This window comes from Bos indicus x Bos taurus, chromosome 2 (assembly GCF_003369695.1).
Source record: "Bos indicus x Bos taurus breed Angus x Brahman F1 hybrid chromosome 2, Bos_hybrid_MaternalHap_v2.0, whole genome shotgun sequence".
Lineage (NCBI taxonomy): Eukaryota > Metazoa > Chordata > Mammalia > Artiodactyla > Bovidae > Bos > Bos indicus x Bos taurus.
This window is the reverse complement of record NC_040077.1, coordinates 119063075-119074860: the sequence shown is the minus strand read 5'-3', so window position 1 is coordinate 119074860 and position 11786 is coordinate 119063075. Positions and strand designations below refer to the sequence as shown.

The 11786-nt window shown below is 45.9% G+C and overlaps 1 pseudogene; it reads right to left on the bottom strand.

Annotated features, from left to right (window-relative positions):
- Nucleotides 1–1944: 1944 nt before the first annotated feature.
- Nucleotides 1945–6013, bottom strand: LOC113900416 (annotated as a pseudogene).
- Nucleotides 6014–11786: the final 5773 nt, after the last annotated feature.

The window sequence follows — 11786 nt, the reverse complement described above, 5'->3', positions numbered from 1 at the left end:
ATTTGCTAGAAATATCAGAAAATACACTCTTTTTTTTTTTTTTTTTTCTTTTCTTTTAGGAGTGAGCTGTAAAGATCACCTACATCTAAAGCAGCCTGGGACCATTTTTTCCTCCCATCTCTAGAAAGCCTGTTAGAGAATCAAGTCAACTCAGAATGAAGAAGAGCTAACCAGTGAAGAGCAATCACCTGTTAAGCACCTGGACCAGCCATACCTGAAGCCCTAGTGATTTGTTTTTATCTACTAAAACTTTATTTTTCCCCTGAGCTAGTTTGGAGTAGGGTTTCTGTCAGTTACCAGTGACTGAAACCTGAATAGGAGAATGCTTTGTGGCAAAATTGAAAGAAACAGATTCCCCCAAGGAACTCTACTTCAGTATCCGCCCTCCTAGTAAGGGAGCATGGTATGAGAAGGGGAGATTGCATCTCAGTTAAATGAGAAAGTGCCTCTTCCTCCTCTGCCTCCTACTACTTCCACTCCCAGCTTTCTCTTATAATTTTACGTTCTACTATTTTTAAAATACTTAGTTATTTAATTAATTTATTTGGCTGCACCAGGCCTTAGTTGCAGTATGCAAGATCTTTGATCTTTGCTGTGACATGTAGTATCTGGTTCCCTGACCAGGGGTTGAATCTGGGCCCCCTGCACTGGGAGAACAGAGTCTTAGCCTTACTGGACCACCACAGAAGTCCTAATCTTACATTTTAGTCTTCATTAATTACATGAACTTGTTAATTATATTTGTCTTTTAATAAATTTGGCCGTGGTCTAGCTATTTCAATGCTTTATTTAATTCCTTTATTTATTTTATTGAAGTATAATTAACCTGCAACACTATGTCAGTTCCAGGTACACAAAATAGTGATTCAGTGTTTGTGAACATTACAAAGTGATCGCTATAGACCATTGATATATCTAGGAAGCGTCTGCCATTATACAAATATATTACAAGGTTATTGACTCTACTCCCCATGCTGGACATCTCACCCCCGTGCTTTGGGTGCATATTGTAACTGGAAGTTTGCGCCTCTTAGTCTTTTTTCATCTGATTCTTTCCTTCCCCCAACCCCCTCCCTCTGGCAACCATCAGTTTGTTCTCTGTATTAATGAGTTTGTTCTGTTTTGTTATGTTTATTAATTTATTTTTTTGGTAAGATTCCATATATAAGCAAAATTATACAGTATTTGCCTTTCTCTGTCTGCCTTATTTCACTATCATAATACCCTCTAGGTCCATCCATGTTGGTGCAAAGGGCAAGATTTCATTCTTATTTATGGTTGAGTAACATTCTACTGTGTGTGTGTGTGTGTGTGTGTGTGTGTGTGTATACACACTGCATCTTCTTTTTCCACTCATTTCACCATCACTCATATCGATGGACACTTAGGTTACTTCCATATCTTGGCTATAGTAAATAATGTCGCAGTGTACATAGGGACACATATATCTTTCCAATATAGTATTATCGGTTTCTTTGGGAAAAAACCCAGAAGTGGAATTGCTGGATCATATGGTAGTTCTATTTGTAATTTTTCAAGAAACCTCTATACTATTTTTCATGGTGATGGCCTCAATTTACATTCCCATAAACAGTACACAAAAGTTCCCTCCTCTTCACATCCTCCCCAACACTTGTTATTTGTTGTCTTTTTTTTTTTTTTTTTAAATAAGAGCCATTCTGATAGGTGGTATCTCATTATAGTTTTGATTTGTTATTTTTTTTTGCCATCCCAACTGAGAATTTATTGGCATAAATGCAACCATATAAAAACCTAAGTAATGAAACACAGTCATGATGTGCCCTCCATGCCCCGGCACATAAAACCCCCTTTTGTGGGAGGGAGTGAGGGGTACGAGGAGCCCCGAAACTGCCTAAGAACGCCGCAGCCCCTGGGGCCTTTGCAGGACCAGCCGGACTGGGGTGGGAGAACCCAGGCACCGCCTTAGTGCATCCAGTAGTCGGTGGAGCAGGAGAGCTCACAGAGCTGGCTAGGCCAGCTCTAGGCTGAAGTCTAGGCCAATGGTGAGGTCCAGGTCACGGTTGTTCTTGGCATTGCGCCACATGCCGGTGGGGCCAAAGATCTCCTCGCCTGTCTTCACTATCAGATAGTCCTCCATGTAGAACACCGTCTGCTTCCAGGGAGGGGATGGGGACTCAGGGCTGTGCAGAAGCCAGTTCTCTTGTGGCAGCAGGTGAACTTGACGTTGAAGTCGGCCACCAGAGCATGCATGCAGCCATTCGGCTTCACTTGCAGGCAGAGGGGGGAAGTGAAAGCCAGGTCTTCCACCTTGACCGTGTAGATGTCCACTTCCTTTATGAGGCAGGTTGATGACCAGCTGCTTGGGGTCCACCACGTCCACCAGGGGCTCCTTGATGGCCACATCTTTGATGCAAGACGTCAAAGCTGCACATGTTCTCCCGCCAGTGGACCATGTAGTCTTTGTTCTGCTGGTCCTCAATGGCTCTTACATACCAGTGTGGCTCGGTCTGGGAAGATGAGGCCATTGGGCACCAGCCACTTGTCTCGGGCGTAGACCACGGTGTTGAGCATCAACTCATAGGAGAGGTAGTAGCCCATCTATGGTGATGAAATCCACCTCCTCCACCTTCCCCTTGATGATAGTCACCACGTGGTCTAACTTGTTAGCTTTCACAATCTTCATGAAGTAATCAGAGCTACTGAAACACTCAATCCCAATGACCACGCGGGCCCTGGCCTTGGCAGTAAACATACAGAGGACCCTTGTGCCTGAGCCAACGTCCAGCACCACCTGTCTTTGAAAAGGTGTGGGCCATGAAACATGGAGTTGCTGTACGTGAATTTGTGGACCTTTCGGCACTTCCTCATGGATGCTGAAGTGAGCATAGTAGTCAAAGTAGCAATCTTTGGACATCACGTCCTCAGCATTGGGCTTCTCACTGAGCCACAGGAGACCACCTCTCCAGTCTCTCTGCCCCAGTCTCTAGCTCAGCTCACAGCTGGGGAGGGGAGGGAAGGGAAGGCAGAAGTGGGGGCAGACACAGGGAAGCACAAAAGTGGGGGGGTTACTTCTTCAAGAGGCAGCTGGAGGCTCATCCCATTAGCCAAGGTGGCTATAAAATTCTCCAGGATGCAGTTTGAGGCCTTGGCTGCTGCTATCTTCAGCCATGCCTGCTCTTCTTCTGGCTGCTGAGACCCCTTCCCACTTTTGATTTGTTAATTTTTTTTCTTAAGAAACAATTTTTGGATTCTTTTCAGTTCTACTGCTTTCAAATTCATTGATTCAGCTTTCATCTTTATTATGTCTTTATTCTTTCCTTTTTACTGGCTTGGCTTTAGTCTGTTTTATTTATTTATGGCCACACCACGTGGCTTACAGGATGCTCCCTGACTAGGGATTGAACCCAGGCCATAGTGATGAGAGGACCACATCTTAACCATTAGGCCATCAGGGAATTCCAGCTTTCAGTTCAGTTCAGTCACTCAGTCATGTCTGACTCTTTGTGACCCCATGAAATACAGAACGCCAGGCCTCCCTGTCCATCACCAACTCCTGGAGTCCACCCAAACCCATGTGCATTGTGTTGGTGATGCCATCCAACCATTTCATCCTCCGTTGTTTCCTTCTCCTTCTGCCTTCAATCTTTCCCAGCATCAGGGTCTTTTCAAATGAGTCAGCTCTTCACATCAGGTGGCCAAAGTGTTGGAGTTTCAGCTTCAGCATCAGTCCTTCCAATGAACACCCAGGACTGATCTCCTTTAGGATGGACTGGTTGGACCTCCTTGCAGTCTGAGGGACTCTCAAGAGTCTTCTCCAACACCACAGTTCAAAAGTATCAATTCTTCGGAGCTCAGCTTTCTTTATAGTCCAACTCTCACATCCAAGCATGACCACTGGGAAAACCATAGCCTTGACTAGACGGACCTTTCTTGACAATGTAATATCTCTGCTTTTTAATATGCTGTCTAGGTTGGTCATAACTTTCCTTCCAAGGAGTAAGTGTCTTTTAATTTCATGGCTGCAATCACCATCTGCAGTGATTCTGGAGCCCAAAAAAATTAAGTCAGCCACTGTTTCCCCATCTATTTGCCATAAAGTGATGGGACCGGATGCCATGATCTTAGTTTTCTGAATGTTGAGCTTTAAGCCAACTTTTTCACTCTCCTCTTTCACTTTCATCAAGAGGCTCTTTAGTTCTTCTTCACTTTCTAACATAAGGATGGTGTCATCTGCATATCTGAGGTTATTGATATTTCACCCGGCAATCTTGATTCCAGCTTGTGCTTCTTCCAGCCCAGCGTTTCCCATGATGTACTCTGCATAAAAGTTAAATAAGCAGGGTGACAATATACAGCCTTGACGTACTCCTTTTCCTATTTGGAACCAGTCTGTTGTTCCATGTCCAGTTCTAACTGTTGCTTCCTGACCTGCATACAGGTTTCTCAAGAGGCAGGTCAGGTGGTCTGGTATTCCCATCTCTTTCAGAATTTTCCAGTTTATTATGATCCACACAGTCAAAGGCTTTGGCATAGTCAATAAAGTAGAAATAGATGTTTTTCTGGAACTCTCTTGCTTTTTCCATGATCCAGCGGATGTTGGCAATTTGATCTCTTGTTTCCTTTGCCTTTTCTAAAACCAGCTTGAACATCTGGAAGTTCATGGTTCACGTATTGCTGAAGCCTGGCTTGGAGAATTTTGAGCATTACTTTACTTGTGTGTGAGATGAGTACAATTGTGTGGTAGTTTGAGCATTCTTTGGTATTGCCTTTCTTTGGAACTGGAATGAAAACTGACCTTTTCCAGTCCTGTGGCCACTGCTGAGTTTTCCAAATTCGCTGGCATATTGAGTGCAGCACTTTCACAGCATCATCTTTCAGGATTTGAAATAGCTCCACTGGAATTCCATCACCTCCACTAGCTTTGTTCGTAGTGATGCTTTCTAAAGCCCACTTGACTTCACATTCCAGGATGTCTGGCTCTATGTGAATGATCACACCATCATGATTATCTGGGTCATGAAGATCTTTTTTGTACAGTTCTTCTGTGTATTCTTGCCACCTCTTCTTAATATCTTCTGCTTCTGTTAGGTCCATACCATTTCTGTCCTTTCTTGAGCCCATCTTTGCATGAAATGTTCCCTTGGTATCTAATTTTCTTGAAGAGATCTCTTGTCTTTCTCATTCTATTGTTTTCCTCTATTTCTTTGCATTGATCACTGAGGAAGGCTTTCTCATCTCTCCTTGCCATTCTTTGGAACTCTGCATTCAGATGCTTATGTCTTTCCTTTTCTCCTTTGCCTTTCACCTCTCTTCTTTTCACAGCTATTTGTAAGGCCTCCTCAGACAGCCACTTTGCTTTTTTGCATTTCTTTTTCTTCGGGATGGTCTGGCTCCCTGTCTCCTGTACAATGTCACGAACTCCAGCGTTAGTCTGTTTTAAAGTTCTTTCCCTGAAATTTTGAGTAGAAATATGAGTTTGATTATTTGTATTCTTTTTTTCATAGATAATGAATGCATTGAAAGTTGTTAAATTTCACAATATTCAACTGCTTTAGGCCCAAGGTTTAACATGTGACACTTCTGAAGTCATAATGATGCAAATTTGTGTTATCAACATAAATATAATGATGCGGTATTCTTGATTTCAAAATAATCTGCCTCTGTACCTTTCACTTTCTCTTTGAGGCACAGGTATTTAAGAAAGCGGTTAGGATTGTTGTCATTGTTCCTGTCATTTGGTTTACTTTTGTGGGTAATTTCTGGTTTACTGTCTCATGCACACAGAGTTTGGTCTGCTCAATTTCCACTTTGAGGGACCCTTGATATTTTCTTCCTAATATACATAGGTGGTAAAAGTTTCAGGAGCAGAAAGGATGTATGTGCTGACTTGAGTATTGTACAGAGTTTGATATGAATCTTTGATTCAGTCCCACTTCCTTGCTGGCTGCTAACCAGGGCTTGCTCTCAGCTTCTATTAATAGAAGCTTCTCTCACTCTTTATCACTTGGCCAATCTTCATCTTCAGTTCCATGTTGTATATGGAATTGTTTTCTGCTTTGAATCTCTCTGACTTCTTCAAATGGCAGGAGAAAACTCTCCACTTCTAAGGGCTTCTGGGATTCATTCAGGCCCACGCAGATAACCTCCCTATTTTTAGGTCAATTGTAACATATAATGGGCTTCCCAGGTGGGGCAGTGTAAAGAATCTGTCTGCCAATGCAGGAGACACAAGAGTCTTGGGTTCAATCCCTGTATCGGGAAGATCACCTGGAGGAGAACATGGCAACCCACTCCAGTATTCTTGCCTGGAAAATTCCATGGATAGAGGAGCCTGGCGGGCTACAGTCCATGGGGTCACAAAGAGTCAGACATGACTGAGCGACTGAGCATGCGTGCAAGGGGTCAAGGGAAACACATAATGCACTGTAATTGTAAGAATGACACCTCATCAAATGTGAAAGTTCCTGGGAGCAAGGAAGATATCTTTGGGGGATGAATATCCTGTGATCAACAATGGCTCGTAAGTCTTTACTATAAAAGATACATTTTTATCGGTAACCTCTATTTTTTAAGTGCCAAAGAACTTTGGATCAAATTACATAAAACAAATCTAGCAAGAAAACTTTGATTAGGTCTGGGTGTATTGGGCTGCCTGATTCGAGTCTGGCCTTTTAACCAGCAGCTAGTACTAGCTAACTACAGGCAGGAATAATGGATGGTCAGCTGTTTTCAGACCTGCCTCAAAGTTTTTCAGGCCATCTGCCTGGGGTCGGTTGGTGGTCAATGTGCAGGTTTTGCAAACTAGCTACCTGAGTGTGGATCTCAATCCATCACTTAGGCCCTTGACCTTTCACTCATGCGAGCCAGCAATCCCTTTTAAAGTTTCAAAAAGCCTGAGCTGAATTTTATGTCATTTGCAATCAAACTTACCCTAAGCAATGCTGGCTATACATTAGCTTTTTAAAAATATATATATTTATTTTTAATTGGAAGCTAATTGCTTTACAATTTTGTGTTGGTTATATATTAGCTTTTATAACAAATGGATTGTTGCGTTGGTTGTGTAGGAGTGCTTACACAGTAAACTCTTACAAGGAGAGTGGATTGTTTTCAGATTCTAAGATTTCCTTCCTCTGACCTCAGAGGGCCTCTGAGGGTGGGCCAGCCAAGGTGATTTCTGTCAAGAGACTGTACTCCTCTCCTTGGTGGGTAATCATTCCTCCTTTTTCTGGAAGAAGCCCCCTGAGGACCTCAAAGCCACTTTCACTCCCTCCAAGGCCACCCGTTCTGTCTGAATATTGGCCCATGTCTATCTTCTAAACTTTTTGTTGTGTAGTCACTAAGTCATGTCTGACTCTTTGAGATCCCATGAACTGCAGTATGCCAGGCTTCCCTGTCCTTCATTATCTCCCAGAGTTTGCTCAAACTCATGTCCATTGAGTTGACGATACCATCCAACCATCTCATCCTCTGTAGCCTCCTTCTCATCCTGCCTTCAATCTTCCCCAGCATCAGAGTCTTTTTCAATGAGTCAGTTCTTCGAATCAGGTGGCCAAAGTATTGGTAGCTTCAGCTTCAGCATCAGTCTTTCCAATGAATATTCAGGATTGATTTCCTTTAGGATTGACTGGTTTGATCTCCTTGCTGTCCAAGGGACTCTCAAGAGTCTTCTCCAGCACTACAGCTCAAAAGCATCAATTCTTTGGCGCTCAACCTTCTTTATGGTCCAACTCTCACATCCCTACATGACTACTGGAAAAACCACAGGTTTGACTATACCCACCTTTGCCGGCAAAGTGACTTCTCTGCTTTTTAATACCTTGTCTAGGTTCTAAATTTTATCCCTCTACTAAGTGGTAACCGCTCATGGTACAAAGCCTTTTTTAGACAAATAGGCAGAAAGAAGAGAATAAAATCCCTGGAATTCCAATGAAAGTGAAAATCGCTCAGTCCTGTCCAACTCTTTGCGACCCCATGGAATTCTCCAGGCCAGAATACTGGAGTGGCTAGCCTTTCCCTTCTCCAGGGGATCTTCCCAACCCAGAGATTGAACCGAGGTCTTCCACATTGCAGGCGGATTCTTTATCAGCTGAGCCACAAGCAAAAGCCAAGAATACTGGAGTGAGTAGCCTATGCCTTCTCCAGCGGATCTTTCCCACCCAAGAATCGAAATGGGGTCTCCTGCATTGCAGGCGGATTCTTTACCAACTTAGCTATTAGGGAAGCCCATTACAAGGAAAGAATTCCTATTAAATAGTGGCGTGGAGATTTCTGGTATTTTTGAGGCATACATGCCCTTAGGGACCGCGGATAAATTGGGGTACAAGGATTCCAAGTTAACCAATTTCACATAACAGCTCTAATCGTCCTTCTCTTTGTCACTATGCCCACCGTGGTCGGCTGGGGGCGCTCTCCGCCCTGTCCTGGGATGGTTCTGGCTCCGCGGATGACTCCAGCCCTCCGGCCCCTCCCCGCCCCTTGGATCTTCTCAAGGGCCCTGCCCGGGGCCGCCTCTACGGAGCCGGCGCAGAGGGGACTGCCCAGCGCCCGGCGCCCCCAGCCTCGCTGCGATCGCGGCGTGGGCCAACAGGTAGGTCTCACTAGAAGATGCCGCACTCTCCACCTCTAGTCCAGGCCCCCGGGGTCCAGTGGATTCCACCACCAGCCTCCCCCACCTCCGACGGCAGAGCGTGATGGTCCCCACCGAAGCCTAGGTGGTTCAGCGATGGCCTCTGGGTTCCTGGTTGCGCTGACCACCCTCCGGCGCCCGAACCCTCAGTCCTGCCTGGGGCGAGGGCAGGAATTCCGGGCATTCTTGTTAGATTCGACACCAGAGAAAAACAAAGCGAGAGCAGATTCCTGACCCATCACCTGCAGGGTCAGTTAATCCCCGCCCGGGCGTCGGCCGGAGTCACCTGGGCGGGGGTTTGAAATACCTAGACTAGCGCCCACCTCCGAGGTTCGGAGGTGCCCCGCCTGGGTTGGGGCCTGAACGCCAATTTTTCCCCCAAAGTTCCGGGGGGAGTGAGGGCTTTGCAGACGAGCAGCGGGGCTGAGCCCCTTCGGAAGGGACTGAGCTCTAGGCTCACCTGAAGGTGTAAAATTTATTCCAAGATGCAAGTTTGGTATCAGAAATATATGCAAAAAATGGCATTCTCAACCATAATGAGTCTGTGTTCATTTTAATATAAAAGATGGTAAAAGATACTTTTCAGAAAAAAGAAACGCCTAACTCCTACAGGTATAAAAATTAACACGAGGTAAAGATTTATTTTATTCGTAAGAGGGTAAGCTGATGTTATAACTGGTTCACAGGAGACTTGTCTAAAAGCACAGATTTGTATGGAATGAAGGAATTGAATTGCTAACGGAGGCAAAACTGGTTTTTCCACAGTGGGGAGAGAAGTTGATGGGATCTCTCCCTTTCTGTGTTTTTTTTAAAAAAATTATATTTACAATATATTTCTTAAAAATTTTTTATTTTAGAAAAATTTAAAATTGAAGTACAGTTGATTTACAAAGCTGTGTTAGTTTTAGGTGTACAGTCGAGTGATTTAGTTTTGAATATAAATCTTCTCTTTCAGATTCTTTTCCATTATTGATTATTGCAAGATATTGAATATACTTCCCTGTGCTATATAGTAGGTGCTTGTTGTTTATCTTTTTTATATATAGTAGTGTGTGTATATGAATCCAAAACTCCCAATTTATCCCTCCCCTGTTTTCTGTGGTTTTAAAAAAGGTGCAGAATAGCTCCAAGACCATGAACTGGGCTAGAAGCAGACAGCTTGGGGGTTGTGTATTAAACAATGTATAGTGTTCCACTAAACAGAGAAGCTCGTCTTCACAATATTTTTTTAAACTATGTGGAAAGAAAGGTCTCCTATAGTGCTAGTTCTGCTGGGCTTCCTCAAACCCCAAATACCCAGTTTCCAGTCACTCACGGGACACTACATTTTTCTACTTTGGGGACTGTCAGGCAAAACCCCACAAATACACATGGAGGTTCCTGGGAGACAAAAGGGTGGGGGGTTAGGTGCAGAGACTGCGTTCAGACAGTGCTTGGTCACACAAGTGCCATGGGACCCTACTCTCGGGAGCCTCCGTTTCTTCACTTGACAGTCGTCTTCGTCTATAACCGGTTCCACAGAAGCTTCCCTCCCTGCTGAGGTGGACAGAGCGAGTCTCCCCAGAACAGGCTTTCTTTGTTAAGGGTAGAGTTCTTTGAGTGGTCTCCTTTAGTTATGTAAATGTGGCCAAGCAGCACCCATTGCCTGGCAGGAGACCTTCTGTGGCCTGACAAAGCCACCTCTTCCGCAGACCCCTTAGGAATGCAGGACTGGAGGCAGGAAAGCAGGGGGGAAGCGTCTTGCCTTTCAAGCTGGGGGTCTTTGGGGAGGAAAGCGTTTGAGACCTACTTCCCCTTCCCCCCAACCTGTTCCCCAGGATTTGATTGAGACTGACTAAAATTTATCTAAAATTTACCAGCAGCCCTGGAAAGTTGCTTCCCAGTGACAGAACCTGAGTGAATTTGTAGGGTCCCCCCAAACTCTGTGTCACTGACTGGGAGTCTCAGGACCCAGCGCTCCTAGCTGGCTGCTTCTGCTCTTTGGAGAAGAGCGAGCGAGGGTGACTAAGAGAATCATTCTGTCTCTGAATCGTGGGGCCCACTACAGCCTCTGTCAGGAAGACTGTGCCTCAGAGTCCACAGGACTGTGGGGGCCTATGGGCCAGGGTGTCACCGTGTGGGATGAGAGGCAGCAGCTGCAGAGGGCGGCTCAGACTTTTTTCCTGGACACACACTCAGGACGAAGGAAGCCCTTGAGGTTCCAGACAATTAAGGACTGAGTGGGCTCCGAAAGGGAGAGGTAGGATTTGGTGAGGAGGAATGATAATTTCCCCCTCTAGCCTTCTAGGTTCTTGGTGGAGACCCTTCTCTATATAATAAAAGACCGGTTAAGAAGAGAAAAACAAACAGAATGATATGTATACCTATTGTATGCATGGAGGATATCAGGGAACTCTCCAAAATGGCCAAGCCACCAGCTTAAATACCACCTCCAGCCAAGATGTTGTGGTGGGGGGAGCACCAGCACACCCCATCCAGCCTCATCTCCAACAGTGTCCACACCGGGCAGCCGGCAGCTCCAATGTCCCACTTTTTTTGCACTGCTGGGCTGTTGCATGTGTCCCCTGTCTGGACTGTCCTTCCCCTTCGACCACAGGCAAGGGCCTACTCCTTCTTCAAGACGCAGGTGCACTGGCAGGCCCGGTGATGAAGCCCGCTCCTCACCCTGTGCTGGGGGGGTCCTATTCCACTGGTCCCCTCACAGGTGGGCTGCCTGCCCTTCCTCCTGCTGTGCTAACGCTGGCGCCCCACCCCTTACCCAGCCCTCTCTGCAAGCTCAGCCTGGGCCTCTGAGGTCTGAAACGGGGTCAGACACAAGGGTCCCCCTGGGGCGGAGGCTGAGGGCGTTCCCATGCTGGAAACTTGCTGCTTCCACTGAGTCCCTGCGGCTCAGCTGGAGACAGGGCAAACCTAGAGGCAGGGGTGTGTACCCAGGGCCCCACTCCCGGTCCCTGCCTCTCAGGATCAAGTCTGAACACCCCCCTGCAACCCGGGAGGCCCTGAGATCCCCTTCTCACACTCCAGCTCCCCCCATCCCCCCACTCCATCCTCCCACTGTTGAGGAGCAGCTATCTGCTTCAACACGCACCTGCTCAGCATCCTTCAGGTCATTTCTGAGCAAAAATGCTGTCTCTGGGCCCCAACCTGTGCGCAGGGACCAGTGGCCCTTCCACCT